The sequence below is a fragment of the Antechinus flavipes genome, chromosome 3 (genome assembly GCF_016432865.1).
Source record: "Antechinus flavipes isolate AdamAnt ecotype Samford, QLD, Australia chromosome 3, AdamAnt_v2, whole genome shotgun sequence".
Taxonomy (NCBI): Eukaryota; Metazoa; Chordata; class Mammalia; order Dasyuromorphia; family Dasyuridae; genus Antechinus; species Antechinus flavipes.
This window is the reverse complement of record NC_067400.1, coordinates 289,447,242-289,468,512: the sequence shown is the minus strand read 5'-3', so window position 1 is coordinate 289,468,512 and position 21,271 is coordinate 289,447,242. Positions and strand designations below refer to the sequence as shown.

Below are 21,271 nucleotides of genomic sequence, written 5' to 3'. Positions count from 1 at the left end.
TGAGGGCAGCTAGCTGGCATAAGAGATAAGAATGCAGAGCTTGGGATCAGGAAAATACACCTTCCTGATTTCAAATCTGGCCTCAAATTCCAGGCCTAGCTATGTGATCCTGGGCAAGTCACTTAACTTTGGTTTCCTCATCTGTAAAGTGAGCTAGTGAAGAAGATGGTAAACTACTTCAGCGTCTTTGCCAAGAAAACCTTAAAGGGGGTCACAAACAGTTGGGAATGGCTAAAATGATGGAACAACAGAAGACAAGTTTTAGAAGCAATTTAAAGTATTTCCTTAGAAACTTAGGATGAGAATGTTCTTTAATGTGGATACACATCTACTGTCATTATAAAAACCTAAGAATCTCACATCTCAATCTCAGTCCTATAGCCTTACCTCCCAAGTCAATAAGACTGATTTAGGATTTAGGAAAGAGAAAACAGTGTCACAGTTATACTGTAATGAAAACAGACTAATACTCTTTAGGACACTGATAAGGAAGAAATTTTTAACAATACAAACAGAACATCATAATTAGTTAACTGAGAAGTGCAATTAAATTTCTTTTCCTTGGGGAAAGGAGAATAGTACAAAATAGATATCACAGGATCACAGGTAAGCTAAAAGGGAAGGAAGAGAAAGGGAGGTGACAGGAATAAACATTTATATAACATCTGTTGTGTGCCAGGCACTCTACTAAATGCTTCACAAATATTATCTTATTTGATCCCCTAAACAACTCCGCGAGGTCCCAATTTAGTAGGAAACTGAAGCAAACAGAAGTTCAATGACTTGGCCTGGGGTATACAGCTAGTAAATTTCCCAGGCCACATTTGAACCCAGGTCTTCCCAACTCAAGGCTCAGCACTCTATTGTATCATCTTACATCAGGAGTCATCTAATCTAATCTGTTCATTTTACAAGTGGGGTCCAAGGCCACACAGGTAATAAATGGAAGGAAGGGAGGAAAGAAAGAAGAAAGGAGGGAGGAAATGATGAGAGGGAGAATGAGGGGAAGGGAAGGGAGAAGGAAAGGAGGAAACAGAGAGAGGGAAGGAGGAAGGAATGATGGGAGAAGAGGGAAAGGAGAAGAGAATAGAGAAGGGAAGGAGGGAAAAGAGGGAGAGAAGGAGAGAGGAAGGAAGGAAAGGATGGAGGAAAGAAAGAGGGAGGGAGAGAAGGAGGAAGGCCTCTAAATCCAAAGCATTATTGTGCTGTGCTGCCTCCTACTTATATCTCCATTTTACAGACTGGGAAATAAATTTTTAAAAAAGCTATTAAATTACAGACTAAAGACTAGAACTGAGTGCTTCTTATTTCCTATCACTTATGGAGAGGCAACCAGTCTGTCAGGTCTACTTGTGGCCTCCCCAACACACCCTAGGTTTAACCTTGCCTTGGTATCTGTTGTGCTGTTATTCTACCTAGAATTTCTCCTCCTCTACTCTTCCACTGAATTAGCTCATCTGTAGTTCAAAGAGCCCAAATTCTACCTTCTTGAAGCATTTCCCAGAATACTCAAGACTAGATGATGTATCTTCCTTCTCTAAATTCCTGTTACATCTTTACTTAACATTTTACAGTTTATCACTTAAATGTTGCCTAATTTTTCAAATACTCAAGACTAGACTGATGTATCTTCCTTCTCTAAATTCCTGTTACATCTTTACTTAACATTTTACAGTTTATCACTTAAATGCTGCCTAATTTTTCAAGTGTGCTAGTCATATGTCCCAAGCTAGTATCTAGTTCCTTAAGAGCAACTAATTGACTCATAATTCTTTTACAACTCCTGTAGTACATATAACTGATTTAGTGACTGGCCACTCAATAAATATTTGTTGACAGATGAATTTAAAATAAATTATTACCCACTACACAGGCTGAATTCCAATAGACATTTACACATACAGTATACCCTCCTTTCAGTATGTTTTCATAATCTCATACTGTTTTTTTTTTTTTTATTACATTTTAAGTTCCAAACTATCTCTCTTCCTCCCACCTTCTCTATACTGGACTATAGAAGGAAAGAAAGAGGAAAGGGAGTGGGAGAGGGGAGCGAGAGGGAAAAGGAGAGGGAGAATATGTGCGTGTGTCTATACATATTTACAAACATACCAGCGTTTTCTTTTATAAGTTGATCTGAGTATTTATAATACTCAAAATTTATTCATTCTCAGTTGTTCTTCAAATAGTTTTACTATTACTGCATACAATGTTGTCTAGGTTCTGCTCAGGGGGACGCCATTAAAATAGCAGACTTACATAACAAGATCCAAAAACGTTTCAACCCGACATCAACTGAGGATGATCACAGCACAAGCATTTATTTCCAAATGGTATTATTCAATGAATTATGATTAGACATAATATTGATTTAAGATCAATTATAACTCTTTAATTTCATGCAAGTCTACATTTTTCTAAATTCAATCAGTTCATCATTTCTTATGGCACAATAATATTTCATAAAAATTGTATACAACTTGTTTAGTCATTCTCCAACTTATGGGCATCCTCTCAATTTCCAACTTATTGATACTACAATGAGAGCTGCTATATTTTAAAACACATAGCTTCTTTTCCTTTTTCCTTGATCACCTTGAGAAAAAGACCTAATAGTTTTAAGAGGGAAACAATATTTTTCTCTCTCAGATATCCTATCAATAGTAGCAGCCCTGACTCTTTTAAGTATAAACAAGGGTTACAATTTAGAGGTGATATTTTTAGTAGCTCCAATAAATGATAAATAAATATATTCCTTGATATCAACTGAAGAACTGAAAAACTTGTTTTCTGCCATGGGCATACACAATTAAACAAGAGAGAAGATTTGAAAGTCAATCACTAGCTGCCATTCTGATGAAAACATCATCTTCTCATTCATCTACCATCCCATCGTTTGGATAGGTAGCACTCATACATAACTTGTATGCCCTGAAAATGCTATTAAAAATATTTAGAGATGGAATAGTCAAAGTCACCATATTTAACATTATTTATCAGAGACTAGACAGAATTAAAGCAAATCCAGACTTTAAAACCATCTCAACCCTAAAAATTTATGATTTCCTATGTAAGAGGCCCTATGTTTGTTTCTCTGTTACTTTTGTTAGCTTTGATTTGGTTTGGTTTTGGTGGGGAGGGGCAACAGGGTAAGGTGCAGATTGCATTAGACTTTCAAAAACAAGAAAAGTTTTTCCATTGGTTGAAGTGAATATTGTCTTGCTGTCTTTCCAGAAGTGGCTATTAAATTCATGATCATGCAAAGCAGATTATCCAAGTTTTTGACCCTATTTTCTGCACAATTTCAATTGAAATTTTATTATATTTATGTGGCTATGAGTAAAGCCATATGCATAAAAGAAAAAAAAACCCAGTCTTGATGAGGATATAGTCTACGAAGGCTGATATTACTATAACTAAAGGGGTGAGAGAAGAGTGAGTTACACTCAGGCAGCTTTTTCTGCCCCAGCCTACATGTTCTAAGCAGCAAGGTGTCATAATCAATAGAATGCTTGCTGTGGAATGAAGAAGTCCGAAAAACTTGCTAGCTGAACAGCCTTGAACAAGCAACTGCCTCAGTTTTCTCATCTGTAAAATGGAGATGATAATAACAGCATCTACTTCACAGTGTTGCTGTAAGGATAAAATGAGATATTGTTAAGTGCTTTGCAAATCTTAAATCACCAAGTAAATGCTGTTACTATTATTATAGCAAAGTTATTATATAACACTCCCATAACAGGAACATTCAATAAAGAGTAAAAAAATAACACCAAAGTTTTAAACATGGGAAATGAGTGAATGATGATTATGACATCAAAATGTAAATGTCGCTGATAACAGTAATGATATCAAAAGGCATGTGAGAGAATTATCAGTGTTGGATATGTTGGATTTAAGGTGCAAATCAGATATCCAACAGGAGATGTCTTTTTAGGCCCACGGAGATAAAAATCAATATTTAAGCAAAAGGCCAGGACTGGAGTTATAAATTTAGTTGGAATATCAGTTTGTCAAGAAAAAAAACATGCAAGGAAAAAAAAAGAATGAAGGGCAGAAACTTGAGAAATACCATGTTTGAAGATCAGGAAAAGAACTAAAAGTAAGAGGAAACAGAAAAGTAGTTAGAAAGATAGGATCAAAGTCTTAGGAGCCAAAAAGACAATCTCCAAAAGATAAAGGTGGTCAAAAGTATAAAAGGCTAAAATGAAAGTAATTAGGCTGAGGAATGAAAAAATAGATCACTGGATCTTGACACAATAAGTGGTCACTAGTGACCTCAGAGAGCACAACTTCTATAGAATAATGAGAACATCATGGCTAAAGTGGAAGTGGAGCCCTTGGGTAAAGATTTTATTTTAAAGAAATGGAAAGCAGCAAGGAAAGAAGAAGAGACAGAGGGAAGAAAGGAGAGGACAGGGAAAAAGGGAGACAAAGGGAAGAGGAAAAAAAGGAGAAGAGAAGAGAGGAAGAAGAGGAGAAAGGGAGGGAAAGAGAACATTTCCATCAGCAAAGGAAACGAATTTTTAGAACTGAGTAGACCATGAAATCCAACTTCTTAATTTTACAAGTGGGGAAACTGTGACCAGGGAGATGAAGCAATTTGTTCATGGTTATATGGCTCAAGAGATAGCATGATGCAATAGAGAACTGGCCTTGTTAACAGAAAATATGGGTTCAAGTCCAACTACTGATACATAAAGACTGTCTTTGTGGGGTGTGTGTGTGTGTGTGTGTGTGTGTGTGTGTGTGTAAAATGGCCCTAACCAATTATCTAAAACTCTACACAGACCTTGAAAAATAGGGGTATTTTCCTCATCCAGGAGAGTCCCAAATCAATGAAATCACAGATTTGGTCCACCCTATCCATACTATTAGAGGCAGATCCAGAATTAAAAAGGAGATGGTCACACACCTATCAGATTGGCTAAGATGACAGGAAAAAATAATGATGAATGTTGGAGGGGATGTGGGAAAACTGGGACATTGATGCATTTTTGGTGGAGTTGTGAATGAATCCAACCATTCTGGAGAGCAATCTGGAATTATGGCCAAAAAGTTATCAAACTGTGCATACCCTTTGATCCAGCAGTGTTTCTACTGGGCTTATACCCCAAAGAGATACTAAAGAAGGGAAAGGGACCTGTATGTGCCAAAATGTTTGTGGCAGCCCTGTTTGTAGTGGCTAGAAACTGGACATTGAATGGATGCCCATCAATTGGAGAATGGCTGGGTAAATTGTGTATATGAATGTTATGGAATATTATTGTTCTGTAAGAAATGACCAGCAAGATGAATACAGAGAGGCTTGGAGAGACTTACATGAACTGATGCTAAGTGAAATGAGCAGAACCAGGAGATCATTATACACTTCTTACAACAATACTGTATGAGGATGTATTCTGATGGAAGTGGATTTCTTTGACAAAGAGACCTAACTCCATTTCAATTGGTAAATGATGGACAGAAGCAGCTACACCCAAAGAAAGAACACTGGGAAATGAATGTAAACTATTTGCATTTTTGTTTTTCTTCCCATGTTATTTTTACCTTCTGAATCCAATTCTCCCTGTGCAACAAGAGAACTGTTCGGTTCTGCAAACATATATTGTATCTAGGATATACTGTAACATATTTAACATATATAGGACTGCTTGCCATGCAGGGGAGGGGGTGGAGGGAGGGAGGGGAAAAATCGGAACAGAAGCGAGTGCAAAGGATAATGTTGTAAAAAAATTACCCTGGCATGGGTTCTGTCAATAAAAAGTTATTATAAAATAAATTAATTAATTAAAAAAAAAAAAAAGGAGATGGTCAGAATTCTTACTTGAAGAAAATACTAACCTGGACATTTTCACTTCATATAAAATGTGTGTATGTTTATATGTAAGTAAAAAGCTATATAAATTCATACATAAATATATGTCCTTTATTTATTTCTTGGTAGATTTACATTTTCAAATTAAAAGGCCAATTTTACCAAGCTATATATATTAACAAAGTAAAACTATTTAATTTCCTGAATTAATCAATGTAAGGAATATTTGATTTTCCAAAGATGAAAGGGAATCGTTAAATTTGATCTACCTCTTTTTAAATTCTGGCCAAACAGCTTAGTGATACCCTAAAGTATTTTTCATTCACTTGAAATAAAACCATTTTTTACCTTGGTAAATTGGTACCTATGGACTTCTCCAAAAAAGTTTTTCCTTGGTCAATGGTAGCTCCATGTATATACAAAAGGACAATCTGCCACATTTGTTTTCTTTACAAGTTCATTACTAAAAAAAAAAAAAAAAAGTATAATAAACATAAACTATTTGACATGGTGACTTTAAAAATGGACTGGATAAAGCACTGGGAACAATCTGTACTGGCAAAGGACAAAGAAGATGACCTAATAGGTCTTTTCCATCTCTAACTTCTGTGATTTTAGGGGTTAGGGATTTTTTTTTGGTGGTTTTAAATTTTTTTTTTTTTTTGCTCCTGCAGTAATACTTGTGAGTACAACAATTTCTCAAAACTATTATTAGTTACTAAGGAAACGAAACATGTTTGCAGAAATAAATAAGCAAACTTACAGAACCTAAATAGCAGGCCTTTCCTCTTCCCCATTTAATTCTCTTATGGTGGAGTCATTTTATCAATCCTTAATTTTCGTCAAGTCATCCTGCTGACCTACTGGCACTCTCACTGGGTAACTGCAGCTAATTCATATCTTACTGTGTAAACTCAGTCTATTAGATTTTCTATTAAATAGAAGATTCTTTGTTAAATACAAGGCTCCATGCCTGTCTTGCTCAACCTTTGGACTTGAAGGACTCAAGATCAACCTTTATATGGAGGAAGAAACCAAACAGGGCTCTCTACAAATATCAATTAATGTTGGTTGAAAATAGAGTACTTACTACAAGGTAATCATTTCTGGAGAGCATGCACAGCAAGCTCTTCAAAAAAGTAATCAGATGATAAAAGTACACAAAAACCTCCCTTAAATTTCACTGATTTGGGGTAAACAGGTTTTTCTTTGTTAGTTTGGTTAGTTTTTTTAGTGAGGCAATTGGAGTTAAATGACCTATCTAGGGTCACAAAGCTAGAAAGTGTTAAGTGTTTGAGGCTAGATTTGAATAGGTAAATATATCTTTAAAAGAAATAACATTATCTAATAGCATCATGAGACTAACAATATAGCCTGATAACTAATAATGGAGTCAGCCTAAGTTAGGTGGCTTTTCTGGGCATCATGTGGTTATTCAATCATTTTTCAGTTGTATCAAACTCTTTGTGACCCTTGTTTCTTGGCAAAGATACTGGAATGCCTTGCAATTTCCTACTCCAGCTCATTTTACAGACAAGGAAACTAAGGCAAACAAAGTTCAGTGACTTGCCCAGAGTCACATAGTTATTAAATGTATGAGGCCATTTGATTTGAATTCACACAGATGAATCTTTGTGACTCCAAGCCCAGAATTCTATCTAGTACATCATTTAGAACCTGCTGACATAGATTTGGAGCCAGGAGGACCTTTAGAGCCCATTAAAGCCCAACCTCTCATTTTATAGATGAGGAAACTGAGACTCAGAGAACAGCTTGTCCTAGGCTCACAGGGATTAAGTGACATGTTGGGGAACAGAAATGGACTTACAAATCTTAAATATGGGAAGCAAAAGATTTGGTTTATCAAATGCAAAAGTTTAAAGTCATTCAGTTAAATGATGTGGTTAAAAGCACCTGAATTTTGAGAGAGACTCTTACAGCATAAAGACTTACTATACATTTTGCATTAATATATTTGTTAACATACACACACACACACACACACACACACACATTGGAGGGGAGGTAGTATATGGGATAGAAGAGCATTTTTGTAGGTTTCATTTTTGTTGGTTTCATTATGCAATGAGACTTTCTCTTCCAGCCTTCCTTTTTGGCGCCAAGTTCTCTGTTCTACTTGGTGTTCAAAAAATCACCTTCTGCTTTCTCTTATTGAATTGTGTGGCAGTAGAGCAAATGGAAACAGGCAACTGCAGGCTTGGCTAATGCATGGGGGCACAGCTGCTTTGCAAGAGGGTTGCACATGTGAGAGAGTACTGTGGCACGGAATAAATTAACGCTAAGGGTCACACTCTGGCCAACACCAACTATAAACAGGGAATTTAATGCAACACAGAATTGAGGAGCTCCTGTACCCATCTCCTCCTTTCCCACTCTATTCTCCACATTTTACTCTTAATCTTAATTTACTCCTCAAGACAAACATAAGATTTTTTTTTTTTTTAGTGTTTTTATATTGTTTCAGACAAATGATGATGACAGCTTTAAGTTTAGAATAAGCATTCTTCCGGACTACTCCAAAGCAGAGACTTTATCTATGAGCTCCCTAAGAAAGAATGGGCAAAAAAGATTAAGGGAGCTTGGGGTTTGGGTTAATCTAAGTTTTACTGGACTTAAATGATGGAAGATGGGTCCAAATCACTGATGAAAGATAAGGCAGCTAATATAATGAATGAAAAATGAAATCTGTAAAAAGAAGGAAAGGAAGAACAGGTTACTTTCTTTAAAAAATTTAAGGAGAGATTGAGACATTTTTAATATATTTTAATAACACAGTCATTCCCCAATAAACATCCAAATAAAACTCACTTTAAAGAACATTATCTGAAAACTATTTATTGAATGTTAATGTTAACATCATACTGCTTTCCTGTTAACTGTGATACTACAGTACTCATGATGACTATTATATTTAAGTAGAAATCTGTGGCCTCTCAAAATTAATTTCATTTGCATTATAGTAGTCATTGTAAATATTGAAGCCATTTAAAAAATAATTTAGAAGAATCCTGTCTTTGATAATCATAAAGTGCCTACTGCATACTGCACTCTCAGAACATTTAAAAATAGCTAAATAACAATTATCATTATTATATTTTACAGATAAAGAAGTTGAGGTTCAGAGGTTTAAAAAACTTGTTCAAGGTCATACAGCTAGTGTCATGAGCAATCTATGTCTTTCAGAAGTCAATTCCAACATTCTACTCCCTATGCCATGCTTCTTCTCATTATGTAAAATTAAGAATAAACAGTCAAGTTTGGAGTGAATGATTCCCAGTTCCACAATGAACAAAAGAATTTTTGCACATAACTCATAAGGGGAATGAACACGTAGAAAAAAATTCAAAGTACTACAAGAAAAGTTTGGAGGCTTAAATTGACCTGGTTCAAATATGAGTCAACAGGATGGCACTTCTGACCCAGAGCACTAAGGAATTCACTTTAAAAGATCCCCTCAATCTTCATAATAGAAATGGATTTGCACTGAACCTTACTCATTCTTTTGCTTGCTGTACTTTAATGACTTGCAAGATGGAAGTCTTGTAGTATGGCAAGTTGGACATGGGGTAATGAAAATATGGCTATAAAGGCAAATTAACTGGGGAATGCATTAATTAGTGAAATCGTTTTCTTAGCATCACATCTTAATTTGGTGGCTGAATTACCCAAAAAGCAGCCTAAGGTAGGACATGTTCATCGTTTCCTTTAAAGGCAAATCAAATGCTTATGATCTGACTTCTGGGTGTTATATTGTCAGGTTTAGCCTAGAACCTGAATAATGTAGTATCCTAGAAATGGACATCAGTCCCAGTTTTCCCATCTCCTTTTTTTCTTTCCGCCTCCTTCTTTTACCTTTCATCTAGTTAACTTATCTATGTTTCTGATTTCACCATTCTCCATTCACATGGAGACTTTGGGCAAGATGATTTCAAATATCCCCTTCTCTGATTCTGCTACATGTAAAGGAGAGGGGAAAATGTAAATCTAACTTATTTTGTATCTGAACTAAAAAAATAGAATAAATTATAAATAAAGCACTTAAACAAACAAAAAAATACCAACAGCAGAGTCAGACTGGTAAATATACACTATTACTTGTATTTGAGTCAAAGGTAAACTCAAGATAGAGAAAATCTGAACAAATTTAACTAGAAATTCTATAATCAGTCTGGGGTTGAGTTGCTGCCAAAATAGCTTATGCCTCATATAATGTTCATAAGAGTCACTATGTCCAGTCTTGTAATGATATGGCTTAAAAGCCTCCTAAAGATTTCTCAATCCATTTGGGGCATATAGGAGAATTGACCGATAAAATGATGGTAAAGTAAGTATTTTATGAATTCAGAGTACAGAAATTCTCACTGACAATAAGCAACACCATGCTAGTCTTTAAAAAGCTCATGGAAAGATGTTTACAAATTAAGTTTTAAATTTGACTAAAGGATATGGTTGTTCATCCTTCCCAGTCAGGCAAACAAATCTATTAAAAAAATCAAAGGATGGAAGTCAGTATAAATTCTGTCTTGATGGTACCTAGTGATTTAATATCCAATGGAGAAACAGCTAAACCAAGCCCATAATAAACAATCAAGTCAAATATAGTATATAATTTCTACTCTATATATTTATTCTAAATCATCTCTCCTATCTAATCTTCTAAAACTTCAACACATGAACACACATAATAGAAAACACATTATTTTCATTACTTTTATTTGGCCAAACATATGGAAACAATAATTCTATAGACATATGTACATCATATTAGGAAGCAATCCTACTTTAATGCAATTTTTAAAGAGCTTCTAAATAGATTCAAGCTATTAAAATCATTCAATTTATCTGAAGCCTGCATATAAAGCAGCCACATCTATAATTTACTAAGCAAAACTGTACAGTTCAGTGAGAACCCTAACTTTAGAACTTAATTCCTGTGCACAGGAATTAGGAGGGATAACTCTCATTAACCCTAAATAGGATTTATTATAAGCAAACCCCACATTAGAAGGTTGCAGATTTTATTCATTTATATTTTCTTCTTGTCTGAGGAAAACACCTTTTTATTGTTTTTGTATGCGGGGGGAGGGAGATAGTAAGAAATTGTACAAATAGAATGAAGGAATAATAAGGAAGATAGTTCTTAAGTTAAATCTTACTATTGTTGTTTTCCCTGTGAATATAAAACAAGGCATTTATTTTTCCTAAAAAGATTTCTCAGAAAATTGATTACTTCTAACTGAATTAACTAAAATAAGGGCATGTAAAAAATGGGGGGGGGGGTTCCTCAGGGAGAGGAAAGGCTCATTTTTTTGGGGGGAAATATCAAAAACATAAAATTTCATCTGGCCTTCCCATCATCACATGAGGAATTGTTTGGTAGTTACATCATCAGGAAATAAAATACTATCCTCTGAGGACCCCAACTCTTTACAAAGAGAAGGTTTTTTTAGTGTTTTTTTTTTTTTTTGAGGTCTTAAATCACCTTCAGAGGCTTTTCTCCTCAACCTACTTGCCTATTTCTTCTTCCCTATCTTTCCTTCCAACCCCCCAAGCCAATTCACAAAAACCTTCCAGGCTTGGAAAGCTAGGGAACTAAGGTATGTGGTGTTATTTACCTAATCAACTTTCAGTATCTTTATTATAAAAAATAAGAAGGAATTCATGCAGCTTGTCCTTCTGTGCATTCTTTTCCCTGTGAACTGGACAGACAAATGAAATACTTCACACAGTCCTGAACGTCAGTGGGAGCCAGAACCCATTAATAAGCTTTCTCAGTTCTGGCTATCACTAAAGTACACTAGTCAGACACGACGAGTCTGCACAACACAGAGCTCCTTATATGGCAATGCCATGACGTAATGCTCCATAGGCTTGGGGCATGCAAAGAGTCTATCTCTCATTGTTTAGTACAAGTCCTGGAATGCTCACATCTCTGCTGTCTGAGAGGACTCAGCACTGAAGAGCAGGGGCAAAACCATGGGATTTCACAGCAGACACATCTAAGGTAGGACAGAGAAAACTGGCTTTTCTTTTCTTCTTAAGAAAACAAGGGGCCCTTCTGTCAGAAAGAGAACTGAGCTAATGTAGATTGGTCTGTTCTCTCCTTTTCTTTCTTTGAACATGCTCTCAGAATTGCAGGCTGTAAACAAGTTTCACAAAGTATGTTACATTAACCCTTGTAGAAAACCTTTCTCAATTTATCCTAAACAAAAGCTGCAGAAGAATGGGAAAAGGTATTTGATTTTAAAATAAAATTAAATAAAAATTAAAAGGGGGGGGAGAGGAAGAGTTAGGTTATTACACACTTTCCAAGTCAGTGCACATGGAGTACTGCCTATATTTAAATAACTCTTGAGAAAAAGTAAAGATGAATTGTAAATCACTCACTGGCTCCTGCGTTTGTATCTCTGTGGCTGGTGACAAAAGGCACATATGCCATCAGTATATTGCTTACCGATTTAGTGATTGAACTCTAAGTTTCATGTTAAACATTAAGAACATGCTGAAAAATTACCATATGTTCAACATGAAAGTAAAACCAATTTAAGTCTTAGAACCCGAGGCTCCCTATTTAACTAGCTTAAATCTATCTATACACAATACTTCTCCCTTCTGAATAGAGCATGCAAATGTCAATGTGGAAAGAGGAAGTAACTGCCAGAGCTTTGAGTTCTAACTTTTTTTGCTTTAACTCTAGTTACTGGATAAGTGCACTAAATCTCTTCGCTCTAAGATAATATCTTGGATCAAGGTGTGCTCTGTAGAAAACTGCTTTCTTGATAGTATATGTCTATTTTGTTATTTAGTAAACTGTTGGGATTTTAAATGTAATTGACATCTAAACCTGGAAAGAGCTGTACATTAATTCTGATGGTATAAGAAGATACAATCGGCAAACTTACTAAAAATATGTATAATACTTGGCTTGTTTTCCCAAAATTAAACTCGGCAGAATTTATTTTTCTTCTAATGACAAGTATACAGTTCTTCCAAGTTGAGAAACCAGATTGGCTGCTATATTGTAGTTGGAATGAAATAGTAATATGCTTTTTTGGTTATGCTGTACTTGGACTAAACATATATTAGAAGACATAAAAATTAAATCTACTGTGACAGAACTATTTCCTCTTAAAACTCACCCCTGTGTTTTATAGTATGTATAGTGGATTCTAAGTGTTTCACAGGCATAGCTTACTGACACATGAATAACCATAACTGATTTTTTAAAGATACCTCTGCATTTGATGGACTGTGCACACTCCCACCTCATTTACTATTATTAAAGATTAAACAGGATAGCATAATAACATAGTGCTCAGATTTGGTTTGTTGTTGTTTTGGGTATGATTTTTATTCAGAATTTAAATTTTAAAAGAAAAGACAAAACAGACAGTAGGAAATTTAACATCTGTAAATTTTTTATACCCCCCCAAACCTGGATCATGCTTGCATATTACTATAATTTGCTATTATCAAGTTCTTATAAATTCATGAAAACAATAATATCTTCCACTTTTGTCTCAATTAGTAGAATTTTACCAGTTCATTGTAGTAGAACAATCAGAGGCTTTTGTTTCCAGAACCCCAAGAGAAAAATTTGTTTTTTATTCAGGCTGAAAACAGGTTAAGGAACCTGCAAGTTAGTACTGATAAATGTTTCCCTAGAACTATTATTTTAAGCTTAAAGAAGCCTACAATAATAAGAAGAAAGAAAAAATGGCCAACACCCAGGCCATTGTGAAGAAATACTGAATATGCAATAACAAAGTTGTTTATTTGGTATAGGCTGTAATTGGAAGAGGAAAAAATTCCTGCCTTAGGCAAAAGGTTATTCTGCTCTTTTGAATTTAATAGAGAAGGGAAACAGAAACCATTAATTACTGTTTCAGCTATGCCCAAAGTATCATCTGTATCATAAGCTGCAGCTAGCCTGTTGAAAATCATAACCTCTATCAAAAGCTCTTTACAGCTGCATTTCCCATAGTCTGGACTTTTTTTTTTTTTTAAAGTAAGACTTCAATCCCCTACCTCCACCCCAATTACATCTCAACATTCCACAGCCCTTTCCTAGTTTATTGTTTTTTAAAACAAAGCACATTAAAGGCCACTTTTATTTCAAACATAAATTATTTCTAAATTTGTATTCTGTTAGGATGGATAATCACTTCCTAATTCTCAGGAAATCTATAAGTTAAAAAGAGTTATTTTTAAAATGACGTGTTTATAATTTTCAAAATTAATGAATGTATATCAACTTGATAAAGCTAATGCAACTCCACCTCTTTACTCAGTGAAGGGAGACAATCCTTGCCTGCTAAGCACTGGCATTTTTATATTATTTTCCAAATATTGTGATTGATTCTATAGTAACAGCCAATATGAAAACACAAACCAGCCCTTTTTTATTTTCACTCAAATTAAAATTCACATTATATACAACTCTTTAAGAGATTTTTGTCCCCACTCTTCCCTTCAGTATTTTTGGTGCCAAACATTTACTGGTATGACAAAATGAAAATGAGAGGACAAAATCACTCTGCTTTTTGGACATCTTTTGCAATACAGATATCATAATAATATCAGTAACACCAATCATTGGCAGTAAGATTCCCAAGACCCTTTGAGAGAAATGGAGAGGGACTGAGGAAGGCTAACACTAATTAAAAGCACTGGAAAGGAACTATGATTCCAAATGTCAGACCTCTGACCTATGCTAGAGGCTTGACACAAGTAATAAAGATTTTAACTTTTTTCTTCCCTTCTATCCCTGAAACAAACAAACAAAAAAACCTTACATACTTTATACTACTGTGATGCATACAGCAAGATAAAGTGAATTCTTAGGGTTTCTCAAGTTGTAAATGGCCAAAGCTTTAAATCTGAAAAGGTACTAATAGGTGATCAACATCCTAAGTATTTTAGCAAATTTTTTTTTTTTTTGAGTCAGTCTGTACTCACAGAATGATAAGTTAATGAGCTATTTTCCCACTGAAATGAACTAGTGTGTTATAGAGAACATAAGTGTCAGGTTTTGTTTTGTTTTTCTACATTTCTAAGTGGAAAAAAGAACTCAAAATTAGCCTATAGGGAAGAAATTTAAAAAAAAAATGGGATGGCATGTAACAATGTTTTTACATAATCCCAGCATACTGCACCCCCTGCCCTTTCATCAAAGAATGAAGTCAGCCCCTGAAGTTAAGACTCTTGGGCTTCTGGTAAATCTATCAACCCCATGCACAGGCTAAATGAACGATGTACTCCTTCTCTAGCCTGAAAACAGTCTCTGAATTCAACTAAGAAACAGAATCTGGGTGAGTAGTAGAAAGATATAGAACTAATGAATAGCTCATAGGATTAATCAGCCTTCTTTCTCTCCATCATATCATGATACACTAAAAGGAATTATGATCAAAAGAATAAGTTAATTTACCACGGATGGGAAATTCTAGGTGTATGAAGTGAGAAAGATCACTTGTCCTTCCTGAGTAATAGGGTAAACAGGGTGAAAGTAGACGTAGAAAGTGCCCTGGTATTGCAGTTAGTGAAAAACTCAGTTTTTGAATCATGTCTTTGCTACTTATTAGCTTATTAACTACTTATAATGACCTAAGGGAAGTTACTATTTTCTAGGTCTCAGTTTGCTCCTATTTAAAATGGTAACTGGCTAGATTCTCTCTAAAATCCTTTTTTTCTCTCAAACTTAAGTTCGTGAGCATTATCTCATTCTATGTAGCAATCATTCACATATTATCTCTAAGTAGTGGGGTTGATGATAGTGGCTGTTTAAGGGAATACCAAATTAATAGCCCTTCTTTTTTCCTCCCTTCTTCAAAGCCTCATGTTCTGTCCAATTCAGAATAATATGAATCAAATTTTAAAATACTATTGGATATTGGAATGAGGAAGAAAATGTAATAGAGCCTATCCAATACATAGTCATTAGAACACTTGCATGTATGCACACCACAGGAACTTTAAATGCTTGATTTCCCATATGTAGAATTAACTATTGGTTCCAGGTTGAATACCAGAGGCTATTAGCATAAAACAACATATTATAAGGGTAGAGGAATATAGTAAACTCATCAGGTATGAGTAGAAAAGGAAACTAGGGCAATATCAAGCTTAATTAGTTTGAGAGAAGGTGCTAAATACTCTCTCCTTAAGGACATTTAAGCACATGGCAATCATTACCCTAACCTAGGTTTGAAAAGATATCCATAGCAACCACTTAAGTCCAGCAACTAAATTATCATTTCTGGAGAAACATTAACAGACACTTATTCACCAGAAGCAATGTGAACACTCATTCAATTATTTACATTATACCTCGATAGTGTATGCTATATAGGAAACAGAATGGGCTTCAATGTCAAGAGACACATTTTCAATTCTGGAATGTACTCATCGAATGACTCAGGACAAGTCACTTTCTCTCTCCCATTTTCAGTGTCCTTATCTATAAAATGGGCATAATAATATTTACAATACCAACTTCAAAAGCTTATTATGAGAAAGGTGCTCTACAGGACTTAAAGGACCCCACACAAATAAGTTATTACATAGACAAAAGTCATTTGAGTCATTCCATGCCATCCAACCTAGGTACATTTGGGGGATGTACACAAACATACATAAATAGTTAGGGATATTTACAGACTCAAGAGAGCTTAGAGATCATCTCACATAATACCTTTTGGAAAACTGAAATGAAATAAATTTTCCAAGTTCATGCAGTTAATTATGGGCAAAGATAGAACTAGAATCTGTTTCCTAGTCTTGCCAACCTCTAGGACAGAGCAATTTTCACCACTATTGTTTACTCCCTAACCCACTGAATTCTACCAAAATGCTAAGATAATTTGGAAAAAAAAGAAGAGACTATGAAAATGTCAATACAGTGGAAATATCATGGTATAAGAAATTTAAGACTAATATAGATCAGCATGTTCTATATTGAATATATTTATATTCAGGTTTTTTTAAGTGTACTTACTATTCTTTGCTGGACATGATCTGACCTATGGCACAGCCAAATTTGTGAAGTAGCAATTCATTATGCTGTTTTACTTTGTCTTATTATACCTGGCACCTCTCAAGTAACATACTGATATCTTTGCTATTTCTGTCTATGTCACCACTATTCACCTCGTCTCCCATATTTAAATGTTTATAATTATCTTTGCCTCTTGGTTCATCCTCATCTTTCATGTCTAAAAGCTACCAAGTCCTGCCACTTCTACCTCCCAAACACATCAACACATCCCAAAATATCCTCTCTCTGTTCCCATTTCTACTGCACTTGTACAGATGCTCACTGTAGCTTACCTGAACTAAATGAAATACCCTGATGCTAGGTGGCTCAGTGGATAAAATACTGGTCTTGGAATTAGGAAGCCTCATCTTTCTGAGTTCAAGTGTGGCTTCAGACACTCAGGCAAGTCAACTTAACCCTGTTTATTTCAGTTCCTCATCTATAAAATAAACTGAAAAAGGAAATGGCAAACCACTCTAATATCTTTGCCAAGAAAACCCCAATGGGGTCATGGAGAATTGGACACAAGTGAAAAATGACTTAACAACAACCTCCTACATGGTCTTTCCACAACCTTCTTTCACATCAGTGTCATAATTATTTTCTTTATGGCAGAGATCTGGCACTTTCTTTAGTAGCATCATACTGTCTACTGAGTAAAATTTAAATTCCTTTTTTCCAATATGCAAAGCCCATTTATAATCCAACAACTTACTTTCCCAGAATTATTTCAAATTATGTTCTTCCATATACTCTCCACTTCATCAAAATGCATCATTCTCTATCCAGTATTCTCATATCTCCATGTTTTGCTCATACTGTTTGTTCTGTATATCTAGAATAGTCTTTCTCTCTCTCTTGGTTGAATTCCTATATATCTCAAGTGCTATCACCTCCATAAAACTATGATTCTCTGTCCAAAGCCAGAAGTATCCTTCCTCTTCAAACTACTTTTTTGTAATTCTCTAATATATTTATCATGCAAATACTGTCTTATTACTCACAGTGTTGCTATGTAATACTAAATATACTAAAGTATACCATACTAAGGCAAACCAAAAAAGTTTATAGGATTATGGATTTAGAGCGAAATAGTTATAAGACATCTGGTCCAAACTCCTCATTATACAGATGATGAAACTATGGCCCATAAAGGACACGAACCACATTTTATCTAATTTCTATTTATTCCTTGTGTCTCACTCAGTACTCTGTAAATAGAAAGCACTTCAAAATGTCCAATGATTGAATAAATGCTTTTTTAAAAACAGCATTTTATTGCCCAGATACTAGGAATCTTTGATTAAACATGCATTTGAACACTAGGCAATAATTCTGAAATTTCTACGCACCTTTTGCTTCTGATTAAATTGTCCGGAATACTAGTGGATGAATAATATTAGTCAAACACAAGTACTAGTCTTTAAATTTCCTGCCACTTAACTGGTCAGCCAAAAAAGACATTATCGGAGAAAATTATTAAGTCTCATGGTTTTCTGTAATTTAGTAAGAATAAAGAAGTTGAAAGACATTTAGATTATGAGGTTTTTAAAAAATAAAAAAGGAAAAAAAAACAGTATGGAAGATGTAAAAATACATGGCTAAATGAGAAAAAGGTCAATGCAGTGGCACAGTGGATAGAGTGCCAGTTCTGAAGTCAGGAAGTTCTTTCTTCCCAAGTTCAAATCTAGCTGTGTGACATTGGGCAAGTAATTTAACCCTGTTTGCCTCAGTTTCCTCATCTGTAAAATGAGATGGAGAAGTAAATGACAATCACTCTGGTTTCTCTGCCAAGAATGTGGAAATGGAATCATGAAGTGTCATATATGACTGAAAATAACTGAAAAATAAGAACAATATGAGAGATGACAAAGGAAAAAGAAGGACAAAACAACTCTAAAAGAGCAAATACTGTATTTTATATTGTGTCTTCCCTCACATGTATCAAAGCAACACTAACAGCCTTTAAATAAAAGTTTGCTGTTTAAAATTTAAATTTACTTAAAGCCGCTCAAACAAAAGGAATCACTCTTTTGAGTCCTCCATCCAAATATCTTCCATTGCTCTGCCCTTGCTCACTTCTTCTGCTAACAATTTCCCTGCTTTCAACATGGCCTCCATGCAGAAGCAGAGAAAGACAACAGACAGCTCTGAGACATGCACAGGGGAAAAGTTATCACTAATGCCATGCTGGGGCTTCCAAACCTATGAAGGAACCCCCTCAGAATATTAGGGGGAAGATATTTCTGGAAGCAAGAATCTGGAGATAGTCACTTTGCTAGACTTTCTTTCGAGGTCAGTTATTTAAATTGTCATTATCAGAAATCACTAGGTTGTATTGGTTGTAAAAATAAAAAGAGGCTCAAATAGGTAACAGAACAATGTAAATTTTGCTTTGGACCAATAGGTGTATAGTATAACACTTAAGTAAGTGGGAGCCTATCCCCATTTATACTCCCACAAAATAATAATATTGAGTATTATGAAAGAATACCAGATCAAAAGCCCTGGGGAATGGAATAGTCCTGTTTAGATTTAATAAAGTGCTCATGAAGAAGTTTGGATTTCATAACACTACCCTTATCAAGATAAGTTTCAGATGGGACCTAGAAGATAAGCTGAAGGTAAAAAATCCACTACGACTACACTTAATTTTTTCCAATAGTCTATTACTTCCTCCATACTTTGGTGATCCTCTCTAGGGATACAGGAATTAGCTAGATAAGCCTAAAGTCAGGAAGATCAGAGTTCAGATTCAAACAGGACATCAGCCAGGTGATCCTAGGTAAGTCATTTAACCTCATTTGCCTGTTTTCTCATCTGTGAAATGAGCTAGAAAAGGAAACACCGAACCATTTTACTATCTTTGCCAAGAAAACTCCAAATGGGGTCACAGAGAATTGGACATCACTGAACGACAACAAATGCCTCATTTCACCAAAAAAAGAAGTGATTTTTTCCCATTGGCACAAATGTAATCAGTCCAAATGTCAAAGCTGTGCAGAACATTTCTCCAAGGATTAAACTTCTCCCTGCCCTTACCATTAATAAACACTTGAGTGCCTATTACTACTAGATAATAGTTCCTATGATTCATTTCTCTACACACTGTATCAGAGGGATTCACAAAGTGTGATCCGGATATCCCTGCAATCAGTCAGGAGATCCTTTGGGGAGTCTATGAAGTCAAAACTATTTTCATCCTGATGTTTTAATTATTAATATGAAAATATCATCGGGCAAAATAGACAAGAACTCTTTGGGCAAGAGATCCGCAGTGCCTTTTGAGAGATGAAGAAGTTTTGAGAATTGCAGTACTATACTGTTGGAATCCTTACTAACTGTTAACTAATTAGAGTTGATCTAATCTTACAAGAAGATGTTTTGGGCAGAACCTGAAACAAGGTACTAAGTAGAACTAATTAATACAAGGCTTGTGTTCACACCTTTACTCATTGGAGTTCAATGAGTTCATACCTCCCTTGAAGCTCTTTGGGCCAGAGAGCACTATGGGAGAAAACCCATAATCCCTCTCTCTGGAAGGAGCATAAATAGGCCAATGGGCCAGTCGAAGAAGTTCTTCAGAGGAAGACGCTACAAGTCGAGATTTCACCGGAATGACATGAAGACTGGAGCTGGCTGGAGGCTGAAGAAAGCAGAGGCAGAGGCTGAAGGACCAGACCTTTGGATTTAAAGCCATTCGGAGAGAGCTCTTGGAATCAAGCAGAGAGATAGGCCTCTAAGCTAACCGGGCTATATTGGAGATAATAAAAGATCTGAACTTTTATCACCTGGCTGCTTTTTGAGAAGAAAAAGCTCACTACACTATACTATCTTTTTGACCCATCTAGCACCTTGTACATAGTTGGTAAGGGATTAATGATAATGATTAAGGCAATTAAAAAATTTTTTCATAAATGCTGTACATAAGTTTCTTCATGTCCTGATAAAATAATGAAGATAACAGAAGGGTCCAGACACTCACAATCACAAGACAAAAGAAAACAATGAGGGATTGTTAGTTTTTTTTTCTCTTCCACAATTGATTCTGAGCTAGCCTGCTTATTCTCATAAAGCTTAATCTTCCCCATACTAAAATAAGGAAAATAATCATGTTCCCTTTAACTTTAAAGACAAAAAAACAATGCTATATAATACTATCTGTATGGTATTCTAAGCTACTGGGGGAAAGAGGCTGCAAAAATTCATGGTATTGTTATTATTTTAACAAAGAAAAAACAAAAAAGTGGAGGAGTATGTATGAGACAATCACATTTATTACTTTAGTTGGAATAAAAGATCTTTACTTCAGTACTTGAGTCTGTTACAGCTCAAAATCATGACACTAACAACAGCTTTAGGGATGAGGTCAGTGCATCAAGATGGACCATTTTGAC

The 21,271-nt window shown here is 35.2% G+C and overlaps 2 protein-coding genes across 8 annotated transcripts in view; one reads left to right on the top strand and one right to left on the bottom strand.

The window, feature by feature from the left end:
- Positions 1 to 21,271, bottom strand: part of CMSS1 (cms1 ribosomal small subunit homolog) — a 402,077-nt gene that overhangs the window by 327,991 nt on the left and 52,815 nt on the right. The window lies entirely within an intron of this gene.
- Positions 1 to 21,271, top strand: part of FILIP1L (filamin A interacting protein 1 like) — a 334,108-nt gene that overhangs the window by 267,314 nt on the left and 45,523 nt on the right. The window contains exon 1 of one of the 7 annotated variants that reach the window (XM_051985181.1): positions 11,729 to 11,843. The exons of the other annotated variants lie outside the window; for them this stretch is intronic. The gene's annotated coding sequence lies outside the window, so the exon portion shown is untranslated. Of the gene's footprint in view, positions 1 to 11,728; positions 11,844 to 21,271 lie in introns of those variants that run through there. 7 annotated transcript variants of the gene reach the window in all.